Genomic DNA, 5772 nt, shown 5'->3' on the forward strand with positions numbered 1-5772 from the left:
GTATGTGATATAGGGAGGCATTATTAGCTAGTTTAAATGAGAGGGAAATGAACCACAGTTTAGTATATTGTGTGTTTACATATTACTTCACACCCCCAAAAGAAGTCCTGGAGTGATTTACAGGACAATAAAATACAGGATACAATATATAAAAGGAAATTCATTGAGACAGTGCAAATACATAAATATTAAAATTGTTAAAAGTAAAGGGGGGGGGGAGTGTCACCACAGGCCTGAAAATTAGTGCTCTCCAAAAGTGCAGGAGAATAAAAATATATTTGCCAATATAATGGCAAAGTTAGCAACAGGTAGGATTCCTTGGGGAGAGCGTTGCACCATCAAGCATCTACCACAGCAAAATTATAAAGCTACACTCAGGAATTGACTGACCAGGAACAAGACCTCAAGGTCGTCGCTCAGGGAGGGTGTCAACCCAGTGTGGTAGCTGTGGATGGAAAAATAAAACTTCTGACATAATGTCAGAAATCTAAGGTGCTGCCACATTTGGAAGACTGTGCACAATTCTGACTGCCTCCCCTTCAAAAATGATTTTGTAGGGTTGGAAAAGGTTCAGAGAAGAACGATCAGAACGATCAAGAGAGTGGGGAAATTCCCCTATGGCACAAGGTTGCAGCATTCAGGACTTCTTCCAAAAGGTGCTTCTTGCAGCAGGAAGTACAGGCTCGGAGGCTGGGGGTGGGAACCAATGATTCACTGTGTCTTTCAACAGTTGTGTGGCTAGCACAAATTAAACAGTGCAAGCCTTTTCTAGTATGGAAATGCACGCACCTGTTGAAATGATGTCTGCCAGACATCTTTTTACCTGTGTGTGGTCCTGATGTATTTTTGAGCACCACAGCTTGTTACATTTCCAATGCTGTTAAAAAATGGCCATGGATGTTGTTTTTTAAAAAATGTGAAACAAACTAGTCCCTTTTGGGGCAGGATGAACTTGAACTGCAGCTAGTTCCTTTTTAAAATGAACTTTCCTATCACTGGCTAGAGACCATGGGCTGCCAAGGCTTTTGAGCCTGTGGGCATATTTTGATAAGAGTGTAATGGACACTGGCCCCTCCCCCTTTACCTACAGAAAGGAGCTATGCTGTGGTAGGGGGGAAATGTATGGATAAGTAAATGACAGGAGTAGTAAGGGGAGCTTTATTTATTTAGTACATTTTATACTCCCTCCTTTTCATGCGACATGGAAACCAAGATTATGTACATGTGGTTCCTAGGCATTCTACCATCCTAGTACTAATCAGACCCAGATTTGCTTAATATCAGAAAGGCAGTATCATGTATCCTCAGACCATGCCCTTGTTCTTCTCTGTGTACAGTATTATCATTGTATTTATGTGCCCTTTTAGTTGCCACTGCTTTGTAGTGTGTGAACATTTATGATAAGCTGGCTTGAGTGCTGTTTCCAGAAAAGCAGCGTATACATTTGCCAAGTATAAAGGTGCCCCCCACTTTAGTGGGGGTTACATTCTGGGGTGCCACGTGCATAAGTGAAAATCAGTTAAGTTGGAAGCACCCTCTAAAAAGCCTCTAAACACCTGCTTTCCCCCTGCTCTCCAGTTCTCTCCACACAACTCTCTCTTCCACCAGAGCTTGAAGCAGTGGGGTCGGCTGGAGGCCGCGCAGGAAAGTTGCTGCTGCTGCACTACCCCATAGAGCAGCTGCTAGGCAGGGAGGCTGAGCAGTATAAACAAAGCTCTGCTTCAGGACTTCCGCCACCCTCGCTGACATCCTCTTCAGGTTCCGGGGAGGGTCTCCTCATGAGCCACAAGGACTCTCCAGCTCTCTCCCACCATTTTCTGGCTTGAATCTATTTTCCAGCGCCAAGCCTATATATGCGGTCACATGCAAGTCGGTTGTGCATAAGCGGGGTGACGCCTGTATAAGAACAGCCTGCTGGATCAGGCCAATGGCCCATCTAGTCCAGTACTCGGTTCCCACAGTGGCAGACCAGATGCCTTTGTGAAACCTAGAAGTAAATGAATGAATGGAAGCCTTGAAAGACCAACATTTTCCCAGCCATAAAGGCTGGAAAGAAAGAGGAGATTCTTGGGAACACAGGTTCCGTATCAGATTCTGGATTTTGCACCCATGAAATTACTTTGGACAAATAGCTCTGTCTGAGGCTGTTTTGGAAATATGCTCTGGCATGAGAAGCATTAGGTGTATTCCTTTGAAATCCTGGCTGACATTTTGTTGCTTTCCTTGGAAGTTTTCTTTTTGAACTCGAAATAATTATGTTTCGTACATTGGAATGACTCTACCACCCATGACCAGTCTTGGGTCCTGAACAGTACACTTGCCGCTGCTTTATATATTTTCTTTCTGGGTTTCAAAACTTTTGAAAGCTGGGTAGTGTTTTCATGTCCTAATCTAAGGCTTATTGGTTTAAACTCACGTTTGGACAGCACTCTGTTTGTTCATTGGGGATTCTCTGAAGTTGTTAAAATATTCCAAATGGGACAAAGCAGTGGAAACATAAATTCAGTCACAAAAAATATACAGTGAGATGAACAGAAATGCTTTTTTTAATGTTTTAAAATAACAGTGATTTTTAATATTGAGCCCAGGGTTGTAACAGTATCTGAATTCCCTTTAATTAATGAAGCAAGGGGCAGTTCTGGAACATTTTGCAGATCCAAAAAAAGGCTTCCTGTGCTATTAATAGCTGTATAAGAGGCATCATGTTGTGACCAAATGTCTCAGTCTAATGAGTTCAAAAAAATAAGAGTATCCTAAGGCCTGGTGTTTACAGAATGTAGGAGAAATTCTTACGGTAATTGAGAATATAATGTGTATGTTATAAGCTAGCTAAGTCAAACCATGGGCAACTGGGGCTGTGGGAGAGAAATGCACAAGTACCTAGCTCCTCCCCCCTTTTTACTCCCACACTAAGTGTGCTCTGGGGAAGCAGGTGGTTAAACCACAGAGCCTAGGACTTGCTGATCAGAAGGAGCGAGCTCCCGTTGCTCGGTCCCTGCTCCTGCCAACCTAGCAGTTCGAAAGCACATCAAAGTGCAAGTAGATAAATAGGTACCGCTCCAGCGGGAAGGTAAATGGCGTTTCCGTGCACTGCTCTGGTTTGCCAGAAGCGGCTAATGGTCAGGGGTCCCTTTACCTTTACCTTAAGTGTGCTCTGGGCTAAGAACAAACCTTGGCTACAGCCTACGGGTCATGGTTAGTGAGGGGACAGATTAAACATGAGCCTGGGTTCGGATGGCATGTTAAGACAAACCTTCGCATAGCTCAGTGTTGTAAATGAACAAAAAGAATCAGAGAGGACCAAAGAGACTACAAGCTCCTCTCTCATGTGATCCCTGAAAGCTATCGTTTCTGCCTTACCATGTTGTGTGAACCAGGCCTACATCTTGAATGACATCATTTAGTCCGAAGATGCAGGTGTACTGCTGAAACTATGCAGAGCTTGCCCTGCAAGCTAAAAGGAAGATTGTCTGGGAAATTATACACAAGCCATGCTGAGCCCTTCAGAGAAGGATAGCTGGGGTGCATGCGAATAAGAGAGGCCTATGGGGGGAAGAGGGGGTGGGGCGAGCTGGAAAATAATCTTTATTGATTAGGATTCCACCACAATCACACACACACAAATAGTAAGTAAACTACATTAATTATAACTATGATTATAATTATAATCTTCATCATCTCACTCTTCATCCTTAACTTGTACATTAGCACTAAGCCATAGTTTGGATCAACATGATGTACAAACCAGGCCAATATCTTACCTACCACCATTGCACCCAAGCATAATGTTGATGCATAATAACTTCGTTCACTTTCAAGTGCTTGGGCAATCTAAAAAGCTGTTTAGAAACTGGGAAACAAGTACTGGAATTTCCTTAAACTTTCTGGTCACTTGTTTTGAATGCTAATGTATGTTTTCACAGGGTGTGAACTATTTATTTGGTTGCGGAACTTTCAATAAGCATTGTATTTTTTAAAAAAATTAATTACATGGTTGTTTAAGCAAAACCACATGCATGGCCTCAGAAGAAACCTTTTAAAGACCTTAAAGTATCTCCTGTAATTTTCCAATGGAGATTGTGGAAGAATCCCAGTCATCTGCAACAAGCAGCTGAGTGGGCATGTTTTTCTTTAGTCACCCTTGAACGAATAACCTTCCCGGTTTTGGCAGACAACTGTTCTGTGGGTGATTTTTCCACCCTTTATGATACAAATCTCCTTCTGCTAGGACTACCTCACCCCACGCCAAAGCCCTGGGAAACAGCAGAAACTTGCCGGAAGCAACAGAGAATCTGACGTGCTGACGGGATCTTTGCAGACAGATTAGGTGAGATGATCAAATTACAATGGGACAGTGCCTAATGGTACAAAAGCTAGAGTTTGCAGAAAGAAGCAAATGCTGTTTAGTTGCATCAAAATCACCAGCAGCCAAATATGGTGCAAGTGTACAGATGGATGGGATGAGGGTGCCAGTGGAAGAGGTACATAAATGAAATGCAAGCGGGGGGGGGGGGGAGAGCATTCCAGAAAATGTTGTGATGGACACAAGCATAAATCACTTTAACATTGATTAGCCCAGAGAAGGGAGACCTGTGGTTCTCCAGATAGGGACAGGAAGGAAGCCCTTGGTCTCTGCCCAAATGGGCACGGTATATTATAACACAGTTTTTTTCTTTCATCCATCTTCTGGGTTTGCTTTTCATATGCTTTTCAATTTCTTGCCTCCTTGGTGTGCTCACTCGTAGGCATTTATTCCCAATGAAGGAAACTGGAATTAGCTGCTGCCTCCATGACAGGATTGCTATTGCTTCTATGGCTTCTATGCTGCTTTAATGTTGTATTGCAATTAAGTGTTTAAAATTTGCTGTTAGCCACCCTGAGCCCAGGTTTCTGAACCGGGTAGGGTGGGGTATAAATAAAAAATTATTATTATTATTATTATTATTATTACCACCACCCTCTGCCGTCTTTTTCTTCTTCCCCCTCCTCCCTGCCTTTACGGATATTGCGTCTGACTCTGGTGGTTTTAGTAAGGTAAGGGTGGCCCCTGCCCAACTGAACCCCAACAAAATGGCTATTGGAATGCAATATCTAAAAATGACAAGCCTGATGCCACCGCTTATGAGATGCTGGGTCGAAACAAATGGCTATCACATCCCCACTGGGAGACATGATAGTGAAATGCTAGTACCAGACCAAATGAACCTTTGTCTGATTCAGCAGGTAAGTTCTCAAACCCTGTCGCCCGATATATAAAAAAAAGATACTTGCATATAGTGTGGGGAAAGTGGCGAGCTCTCAATGACAAAAGTGGTGCCTGCTGTGCTTAAAGAAGTGGCACTGTGACTGCTCCATCAGCCTGGGCTCTGGTGGTAGCGTCTGTGCAGCACCAGGCCCTCCTAAAGGAAACAGATTATCTAGATGGGACTGAATCAGTCCAGTGCAACCCTGTTGATCTTGCTCACTCTCCCAGCAACTTTTGATACCGTTGACCTGGACCATCTTGGTGAGTTGAGAGTGGGGCACTTGGTGCTCCACTTCTATCTATGGCAGTGGTTCCCCAGATGTTGTTGGACTACAACTCCCATCATCCCTGAGCTCTGGCCTTGCTAGCTAGGGGGTGATGGGAGGTGTAGTCCAACAACATCTGGGGACCCATAGGTTGAGAAAGGATGATCTACGGGGTTGGTTCCAGAGAGTGGCACTGGCTGACTTTATCCTAGCCCCCTGGCAGTTACCTGTGATAAGTATATGCAACAGAACCTGCCACGC

At 43.8% G+C, this 5772-nt stretch overlaps 1 long non-coding RNA gene across 1 annotated transcript; it reads left to right on the forward strand.

Moving 5' to 3' along the window:
- Window positions 1-1725: 1725 nt before the first annotated feature.
- LOC308474222 lies at window positions 1726-4361 on the forward strand. Its single transcript, XR_013984573.1, has 2 exons — window positions 1726-2935; window positions 3165-4361. It is a non-coding gene; the product is annotated as an uncharacterized lncRNA (long non-coding RNA).
- Window positions 4362-5772: the final 1411 nt, after the last annotated feature.

The sequence above is a fragment of the Podarcis pityusensis genome (assembly GCF_964106645.2).
Source record: "Podarcis pityusensis genome assembly, chromosome: 3".
NCBI lineage: Eukaryota > Metazoa > Chordata > Lepidosauria > Squamata > Lacertidae > Podarcis > Podarcis pityusensis.